General features: G+C 39.3%; 1 pseudogene; it reads right to left on the minus strand.

The window, feature by feature from the left end:
* The window catches only part of LOC107717068 (ryanodine receptor 2-like), a 9,004-nt pseudogene extending 1,780 nt beyond the window's left edge, over positions 1-7,224 (minus strand).
* Between the last annotated feature and the right edge of the window lie 3,610 nt (positions 7,225-10,834).

Below are 10,834 nucleotides of genomic sequence, written 5' to 3' on the forward strand. Positions count from 1 at the left end.
GTTCCCGTCATTTCGGTGACAAATGTTTTATAACAAGGTACATTCTGACACTGGATTTGCACAGTGTCTGGAAGATGGAGAAGCCCCAGCGATCAAAGATCCCGGTCATATAAGAACTGCTGTAAAACTGCATCAGATGTCTGTGATTGTTAGTAAGTGTAAGGGCTCGCGACTCTTCAGCTCCGCCACGGCTCGCCTCCAGGAGCTTGGCTGTTTTCGGAGAGAATCGCAAGCTGTATCTTTCTTTTATAAATCTGATAAAACTGAAGACTCTTCGGAGATGTGAATGATGCAATACTACAATTATAGGTATTCAAGATGACATGAGATTGGCCAAAACTGTGTGTTATATCCCCTTTAACCTAGGGAATCATTTCTGCTGCGGCGCAGCTCCAAGGTTCAATGATCTACAACAAATTGAACGGGCTGGTGATAACGAAGCAAATATTCAATGAATTATTTGTTAAACCATCACAGAATAGAACACACAGGATTGTTGGGTATCAAGGCAGCAAAGGATACATATACCGCCAATCCAAACTGTATGCTAATTGTCAATCATCTTTGACGATAGTGGTCCTGACAGAAATGTCCATTTAGTGGTCACAAATGTTAACACAAATGTCCATTAATTGGATATAAATGTCAACTTCATAAACACCATTGTCCATTTAGTGACCCAAAACTATATGGTACTTCATGGGCAAAACTGTCCAAAAATTAACAACATGGATAGTAGCCAATACCATGACTTAAAGAATTACATTCAAATTTGAAATGTTTTTATTTTAGTAAGTTGAAAAAGGTACACTCAAAACTATTGACCTGATATTTGGATGTGTTTAGAAATTCATCCAGATTGGCATGTTGGTCTCTGCTCGACAGTGTATACTTTCCTCCTTCCTTCAAACACAAGCCAAACATATCTGTGAGGAGTTGGGGGTCCCTGGACACCGCAGACAGATCCAGACTTATGCCTCTGATTACCGTGAGAAGAAAAGGAACGCGTATGACACGTGTTATTCTCTCTGACCGCTCCTTCTCCGAACCCTATGGTCTCAACCATGGTAGGATCCCGAAGATCACCTAAAAGGTCGGACCGTTTCATCTCTTTAGCCATGTCAATAATCCATCCACTCAAGAAGATGTGGTAGAGCAGATCAAGGAAGAACCAAACCAGACTTAAAAAGGCACGAGTGATAAACAGCAGAACATTGTGGAAGAAAGAGATCACTGAAATGATACTCCTGATGGTTATACTCTTTAAGTGTTTTCCGATTTTTCTTACGGAAAAACATCTCAAGTCTTTGGTCATCGTTTGCTTTCAGTTCTTCTCCACTCTCTGTGAATGTGTATGAATCTGGAACAGAATATTTATGTACAGATTTGTGCATTATTTACTCTATATATACAGCTGTATAAAAAATATGGATATGTATTTACATAGAGAGAGAGGCAATAATTAGAGATGGCGAATGAATTAAAAGGCATGAATTACAGAACACGGGTAATAATTCCTGTGTTAGCTGTTTAGGCTGGAGATGGCATGGGGGAAAACTGTTTTTTTTATGCCTAGATGTTCTAGTGCACAGATCTTTAGCGTCTGCCTGAGGGGAGAAGTGCAAACAGGTTGTGTCCGGGGTGAGAGGGGTCTTTGATGATGTTACCTACCCGTTTCTTCACTCTGGAGTTGCACAAGTCCTGAAGATTGGGCAGGTGGACACCAATGATCCTTTCTGCTGTCCTAACAGTCCGCTGCAGTCTTATATCTGATTTGCTGGCTGACCCAAACCAGACAGTTATAGAGGAGCACAGAACCGACTCAATAACAGCCGAGTAAAACTGTGTCATATGCGCCTGTGGCAGGTTTAATTTTTCAGTTGCCTAAGGAAGTACAACCTCTGCTGAGCCTTTTTCACGATGGAGTCAATGTGAGTGTCCCACTTCAGGTCCTGTGAGATGGTGGTTCCCAGGAATGCACACCAATGATTCTTTCTGCTGTCCTAACAGTCCGTTGCAGTCTTCTTATATCTGATTTTTTGGCTGACCCAAACCAGACAGTTATAGAAGAGCACAGAACCGACTCAATAATAGCTGAGTAAAACTGTGTCATCTGTGCCTGTGGCAGGTTGAACTTTTTCAGCTGACGAAGGAAGTATAACCTCTGCTGGGCCTTTTTCACAATGGAGTCAATGTGAGTGTCCCACTTCAGGTCCTGAGAGATGGTTGTGCCCAGGAACCTGAATGACTCCACTGCAGTCACAGTGCCATCCATGATGGTGAGTGGGGGGTGAGTGGGGGGTTTCTCCTGAAGTCTACTATCATCTCTACAGTTGTGAGCGTATTCAGCTCCAGGTTGTTGTGACTGCACCAGACAGCCAGCTGCTTAACCTCTTGTCTGTAAGCAGACTCGTCGCCGTCCTGGATGAGACCGATGACTGTAGTGTCATCTGCAAACTTCAGGAGTTTGACAGAGGGGTCTTTAGAGGTGCAGTCATTTGTGTAGAGGGAGAATAGCAGTGGGGAGAGAACGCAGCCCTGAGGAGCTCCGGTGCTGATGGTGCAGGTGTTGGATGTGAGTTTTCCCAGCCTCACTAGCTGCTGCCTGTCTGTCAGGAAGCTGCCTATTCAGTGTGTATTTGGCCTGTTTGTACAAGTCTTTGTCCCCACTCCTGTAGGCATCCTCTTTGGCCTGGCGAAGCTGTTTGAGTTTTGTACTGAACCAAGGTTTATCGTTGGTAAATGTTAAATAAGTCCTGGTGGGTACACGCATGTCCTCACAGAAACTAATATAGGATGTCACGGTGTCAATAAGCTCATCCAGATCAGTAGCTGCAGCCTCAAAAACACTCCAATCAGTAAGTTCGAAGCAGGCCTGTAAATCCTGCTCTGCTTCAACAGTCCATGTCTTTACAGTTTTTACTACAGGCTTAGCAGATTTGAGTTTCTGCCTGTAGGCTGGTAGAAGATGAACCAAACAGTGATCAGAGAGTCCCAGAGCTGCTCGGGGGACAGAGTGGTATGCATCCTTTAAAACAGTGAAGCAGTGTTCCAGTATATTGCTGTCTCTGGTGGGGTACGTGATGTGCTGTCTATATTTAGGCAGTTCAAGGGTGAGATTAGCTTTATTAAAATCTCCGAGAATGATAATGAAAGAGTCCGGATAACGCTGCTCTGTGTGTGTAATTTGATCGGCCAACAGTTCTAGTGCCGCGCTCACACACGCGTCAGGAGGAATGTACGCACTCACCAGAATAAACTAGGAAAACTCCCGCGGCTAATAAAAAGGCTTACAGTTAATAAAGAGAGCTTCCAAGTTTGGGCAGCACATCTTCTTTAAAACTGTCACGTCTGTACACCAGCCTTCATTGATATAAAAACATAATCCACCACCTCTCGTTTTCCCCGACGACTCGGTGACGCGGTCCGCTCTGAACAGCTGGAAGCCTGTTAGATGAAGTGCGCTGTCCGGGATAGCTCCTCAGCCAGGTTTGTTTGTGCGGGTGAGGAGTTGTAGTTCGTCTGATTTATTTGCAAGGGAGCGGAGATTCACCAGATGAATACTCGGCAGCGGAGTCCTAAGACCGCACTGACAGAGTTTCAAGAGCGCACCGGCGCGCTTTCCTCGCTTGCGTCGCCTGGAGCGCTTGTATAGGACCGCAGCTCCTCCGACTAAAATGTCCAGTAAAACGTCTGAATGTTCAAACGTCGGCAAAAAGTTATCTGGTGTGTTATTCCTTATGTCCAAGAGTGTTTCTATTGAAGCTGATCGGAAAAACGTTGCTTAAGACAGGAAAAACAAACAAAAACAGTAAAAGTACCAAGGAGCAACAAACCGAGGTGGCCATGTGCGGCGCCATCTTGAATTATGAATCTCATAAATAAAATATTCTTGAATCTCTGATTGAGAGTAGCGCTTGAAACCTTCCATAGCTCGGTGGAAGTCCTTCTTGGTAATGAGTCCTCTGCCGTCTGGGTGGTATTCGTGAAAAGCTTCAGACGATGTGAGGTCTTTGAGCTTGAGGAACATCTCCACATTGCTGGATGATTCTACTAGCATATCTACCATCTGTTTGCCAATGGTTCCATTCACTACGTTTCCTAGAAACACAAAGAAATATTTATGCATGCCTTCAGTAAAGCTGCTTATCACTGAATTTAACTTGTTTCATAATGAATAGACTTTACACAGATACTGAACCAAACTGAACCAACACGGAGCTGAATAATGGAAATTGAATTTTGTATGTGCCTCATTTTGAAGTTTGCATCACTGATTTTGTTACTTTCTTGTTTAATACCGTGAAGCTGCTCTGATTCTCTATTGTGTATATAGCGCAATAAAAATTAAGGTGACTTGACGTGCTCAAAATGACTGTAGGACAATTAGACACTGCACTGCAGCTTTTGGAGTGGAATTCGAAATTTGGTTGCTGCAAAAGTGGGTTTCCAGTCATATGGATGCCAATATGGGTTCACAGTTGGTATGAACACAATCACATTCTGTTTGTGTAAAGATTTGACAAAAAACAAAGACCAAACAATCCAACAAAACGTAAAAACAGACTTCTTTCACACTGCAGCTTTTGGAGTGGAATTCGAAATTTGGTTGCTGCAAAAGTGGGTTTCCAGTCATATGGATGCCAATATGGGTTCACAGTTGGTATGAACACAATCACATTCTGTTTGTGTAAAGATTTGACAAAAAACAAAGACCAAACAATCCAACAAAACGTAAAAACAGACTCCGTATACTGATATTAGTATACTAACATTGATTGGAAAATCGACAATGCCACATTTCTAAGAAGCAAAAGAAGGACTGCACAGAAAAGCATTAAAAATTAGAAGACTTTTAATGATTCTCCAACATTCAAGCATGGAAAGCAGCATTACCACCATGTCTTTTTGTAAGTCCATCAAAGACTTCAGCAGCTCTATTTGGCTAGAATCCTGCAGACACAAAACACCATTCTTTTATTTCATTTATTCCCTTAAGTTTCATACACTTTTCTTTGCAATTAATAAATTAGCACATAAGATTTAAAGTAATTTGTCTATAGGCTAACCTGAGAAAGCTTCATTTGCATATGGGCAAACACATGGAGGAAGCCAACTACGGCGTCCCAGAGACTCTGGTGGTTACCTGTACACGGACCCTAAATTAGACTATTAAAGGTTTTAATTGATGTTAGCTAAAGACATTAATTAAACGAGTTGCTTCACAACATAACACCACATTATGGTGTGTGAACGAAGACAGACACAGCAGGTGTGGCATTAGGCCTCTGAGATGCATTCATTTGAAATAAAACATTAAAAGGAGAGAATAACATAGAATCTTAGGACACACAGTTATCAAAATATTACTCTGTATCTTTACATTTTGACAAAGCAGATTTTTCATACAAGCCCCATCACTGCTGACCCATTATGTGCATTTACCTGAATGTATTCAGTGAGTGTGTTGAGCACTTGCTTGGCCACGCTGATGGATTTGGAGAAGTTGTGCTGACCACGCTCAATCACATCCTTCCCTGAATAATACCAGTAGAAATCGCTGATGGACTTCTGTAGATATGAGGCCATCCATCATTCTCCGTATCAGACAAATGAAATGAAGGTGGCCTGTCAGCGATGAATGGTTTATGGAAATTTTATTTGGCGACAAGCTCTGTCTCACTGTTTTGGGCCCTTCTCCATTCGGTGCTGAAACTCTCAAACCACTTACAGCAGCAAACACGCATTTTTCATTCCTTTACATGTATATTACAGACAGGCATAATGAAAAATGTAAGAAACTAGTGTTTGAGGTTGAGTCAGTGGGCTTGCCTGGACCCTGAGCAGACAGTCCACAGTGGAGATGATAATGTTGACTGTTGTGTTGTTTCCAGTTTGAGTCCGCAGGTAGTTCTGGAAGCCTGTGGGGGAAATTTCAGTCTCCAGTTTTTACAAAAATAGACCAGAATATTGATGCTGTTTAAAATAGGGCTGTCGATGGATTACATTAATCAATAATGAATAATATGATGATTTTTTTTCCATCATTAATCTTACATTGAGAATGTACAGACTGTTACATCTGTCCTTTTACAATGTTGTGGATTTATTAAAATCCACTTCTAAATACTTGCAAATATTGTTAGAAGTCTCACCTGGATTTAAATTTACAGTGCCAGTCAAAAGTTTTAAAATACTTGACTGAATTTCTCATCTTAAAAATCTGATTTAAAGGGTCTTAAATACTTGAACTTGGATTAAAAAAACTAATATAATTTGAAAATTATGTATTTACTTTTTTACTTGTCTGTTTACTCACAATACTTTGTGATTCAGAGTGTGCAGATCTGTAAACTAATATATACAGTTAAAATGCATTAAAACAGTAATATTGTAAAATATCATTACAATTTAATAAAATTTTAAATGTAATATTACTGAATTTCCAGTAGCTGTTATTCCAGTCTTCAGTGTCACATGATCATTCAGAAATCATTCTAATATTCTGATTTGGTGCTCAAGAAACATCATTATCAATGTTGTGCTTAACAGAGTTGTGCTGCTTAATATTTTTGTGAATATTTGAAATAGATACATTTTGTAACATCGTACATTTCTAAACTATCACTTTTTAACCATTTAATGCATCCGTGCTGAATAAAATTGTTTGTTTAAAAAAAAAAAAAAACTTTTTTTTTTTTTTAAACAGTTTTACCCTTAACTTTTGAAGGTAGTATAATTCCCATACTGCCATGGCATGAGTCAACTGCTGATATGTTGAACCATTGTTGTGTAGCACGACAGTGTGTACACTCTTTAGGGGAATCAGTCTACAAATAGCTTACTTATAGTATGGTTAAAGTTGGATAGGAGAAAGTATTTTAACAAAGCATATTTCACTTCACCTGTTGACTTTGACAGCCATAGTACAAAAGAACCTTGCACTATTAAACAAAAACAAAAACAAAAAACATAATGTTTGTTCTATTATGGCCTTCACAAAGAAGCTGGAGGAATCGGAAAAGATCACAGGTCAGCTGTTCATCTGCCATTACTCTATCGCCTGAGAAAGAGAGAGAGGAGGAGCAAAATGCAGTACAGGCAAATCAATGTCAATAAAAAGAAAATATCTGCCTCTTCTGATAGACACATTTATTTTTCAGAGCACTTTGTTGTGGATGTCAGTGATGTACCTGAATTGTCCTCAGCACCCACTCCTAAACTCTCCGCTTTGAATCATGAAATATCTCCATTCTCAAATATGCGTAAGCAAATGCATTTTGCACCTGTATAGATTGTTAGTTGATCTATAATGGGCGATGAGCCTAATAGTGTAATCTACTAACTACGCATAATAACCCATCTTTTTCCTTAAGCACCAGGTATGTTCCTGTCGTGAGAATATTGTATACAGTAGCAGCACTCAGAAACGTATTGACATATTTATACTTCAAGCAAAGCGTCTACTTTTACATTATCAAAGAACATTTTCACTAACTTCAGTCTAGCCAGAGTTCGAGCACAAAAACTCCAATTATGATCACTGTGAAATTAATCTCTTACTTACATCGTTCGCACATCTGCACTCATCTGAACGCCTCTGATTGGTCATTCCATTCATAAGCTCAACAGAATCGTGTGTGATTGGTTAATGCGCAGCGCTGTAAAAACGCGTCTGTCTCTGGCTCAGCCCAGCCAGCGAGCGCAGATTTGAATTTAGCAGCTGGTGATGTGCCGCACTGAACGATCTAATCACGCCGGTGTGATCGTATTTAATATAAAAATATATTATTCGGCGATTTTTGTTTTGTTTTTGGAAGCTGCATTCAAAATCCACTTGGCTCAAAAATCTTCTTTGAATGGGCATTAATTGGGCCTCTGTCCCCATGTGAGGAACCCTATTCCCTATTATTTTATGGAAGCTTCTTATTCAGATGTGCCGCACTGAACGATCTAATCACGCCGGTGTGATCGTATCTAATATAAAAATATATTATTCGGCGATTTTTGTCTAACTGTTCATTCATCAAAGAATCCTGAGAAAATGTATCAGTTTCCACAAAAATATTAAGCAGCACAACGGTTTTAAAAATTGATTAAAAAATAAGAAACGTTTCTTGAACATCAAATCAGCATATTAGCATAATTTCTGAAGCATAATTTTCTTGTGACACTCAAAAGTACAGTAATGGCTGTTGAAAATTCAGCTTCGCCATCACAGAAATGTATTACATTTTTAAATATTTTCAAATAGAAAGCAGTTATTTTAAAATGTAATAATATTTAGCAAATTAGTTTTTACTGCATTTTTTATTAAATAAATGCAGCCTTGGTGAGCATAAGAGACTTTCATAAAACCTTGTACATAGTCTATATAGAGTATATTTCTATATCCATTTATATGGTGTTAAAATTTATTTTAAAAAACAGGGTTGTCAGAAGAATAAAATATTTTATTCATCTCATGATTTCGGACCAGTTTTAGAAAGCTGAATGAAACGGAAATATCAATTTCAATAGATCTAAGAATTACTTTTAAAGGGATAGTTCGCTCGTGAACGCGGGTACGGCAGTTAGCGGAAGCTAGAGATTAAGGTTTATATAGAATAAAATATGGATATTTTTCTTACAAAAATGCATCGATTCGCTTCAGGAGGCCTTTATTGACCCCCCAGAGCCGTGTGGGGCACTTTTGTATGATGGACGGATGCAGTTTATTGGACTTCTATTGGACTAAATATCAAATATTACTACCCATTCACTGCCATTATAAAGCTTGGAAGAGCCAGGACATTTTTAAATATAACTCGGATTGTATTCATAGGAAAGAAGAAAATCATATACAACTAGGATGGCTTGAGGGTGAGTAAATCATGGGGTAATTTTTCCTCCATTTTTTCCATGGACCCCCTTGGGTCCCCAGACACCAGTATGAAAATCCCTGTTTTAGGGAGAAGATAAAGGAACAGGATGTGTTTTGACTGATATCTGCTGGCGCTGAGATTCTGCAAGACCATCTCAGCAGCTCCGCGTTCATGAAGTCGGGCCTGTTGATACAGCAGCTTCTGCTTTTCCATCTCTTTTTCCTAAGACAATTAATTAGTTACTCAATCAATTCACTAAGAAATAAAACATACCAACTGTTTCTCAGTCTATTATTCCTGAAGCCAATCACCGATTACGTAATTAATGAACCCACAGTACATAACTGTGTCAGCATCCTCAGCCTTAACAGAAAACAACTCAGATTCCCTTCATTTCCATTGCTCACCTCAAATGATTTCAGGCCATTTTCATCCTGGTCTTCCTCACTTTGGCAACTCTGCAATGCAGAGTTACAGTTTAGCTTGAATTTTGAATGTGTTTGCAGCAAAAAGGAAAAAAACTTGCTCAGAAAGTCCCAGCAGTGCATAATACCTTGGCCATTATGTCAGCATAGCACATGAACAGGTCATCCATCTCAAGTTTACTGTAGATACATACAAGTGAAAAGAGTGAACCAGGTGGGTTTCGATGTGTTTTACAATTTTATCATTTTCAGGCATGGTCCCAATGGAAAGACCAAAATTTAAGCCAGCATTAAATATTTATTTTACATTTTACATATAGCATCTCCTTCTATGTTCATCTCAGAATGCAATGAGAAACGTTGAAATATAAATATACTCTTTAGTACAGAGTAAAATATATTGATAGAAAACTGTTCTAATTTCCTTAATAATTGTGTGTGCTACATAATATTTTTCCTGATTTAGCTTAACGACATGTTAATTTGCAATCAACCATGCTAGCCAAATATCTTGAGGGCCTTATATGAGACAAGTTGGTCAGGTTGCTTCCAATGTAGACATCTTCCTAGGTTTTCAAAAGGAGCTGAAATACTTGCTAAATTGATGTTTAAAATGGTTTTGGTTAGCCTTGATCTACATGCAAACACAAACAAATGCATGAATCAATCACACTCAAACACACACATACAAACCTCCGCTCAGTCAAGGCACTTTGACTGAAGAGATTGATAAGCTGACGGAGTGGATCAATGTTGTTTCCCTGCTCTGCTCCCTCCTTCAGGATCTCTACAGGAGCTGCTTTCTGATGGGGATAAAAGTATTCCTATTACTATAAAATCAAAAAAGCTCATGGGTTCTATCTGGAATTTTCTATGGATTCTTACAGTTTGTGGTTCACATTACTAGACGAGATTGTCCCATTTTGTTCTACAACATAAATTACACAGTTACACTACTGTTCAAAAGTTATTATTTTGTGAAATATTATTACAATTTAATATAACACTTTTCTATTTTAATATATTTTCAAATGTAATATATTCCTGTGATGGCAAAGCTGAATTTGTCTTATATTCCAATTTTCAGTGTAACACGATCCTTCAGAAATCACTCTAAAATGCTGATTTGGAGCTCAATAAACATTTATTATTTTCAATGTTGAAAACAATCGTGCTGCTTAATATTTCTGTGGATTTTTTGAGTACATAAACTTAAGTTACAATCATTGTGGTCTGGGCCGTTTCTAGGCATAGGCGAGCTAGGCGGTCGCCTAGGGCGCCACCAGCTGAAGGGGCGCCAATGAGCGCACGTACTGGCACTTTTAGCAGGGTTGTGATAAAGAGTGGCACGGTCACCCTGAAATATGACTGCCGCCCCCACTGGATCCGCCAACATTATTGGGCTAGAGTACTGTCAATCTGACGATGCCTGTATGCCACTAGATCAGAGTGCTGTCAATTGCTGCCTGATTGTTGCATGCAAAGTTTGCATTTGGAGCGCTCAACAACGCCATTAGATCAGTGGGCTCTGTCAGTGCTTTGGCA

This window comes from Sinocyclocheilus rhinocerous, unplaced genomic scaffold, assembly GCF_001515625.1.
Source record: "Sinocyclocheilus rhinocerous isolate Xijiao unplaced genomic scaffold, SAMN03320098_v1.1 scaffold119, whole genome shotgun sequence".
In the NCBI taxonomy this organism is placed as follows: Eukaryota; Metazoa; Chordata; class Actinopteri; order Cypriniformes; family Cyprinidae; genus Sinocyclocheilus; species Sinocyclocheilus rhinocerous.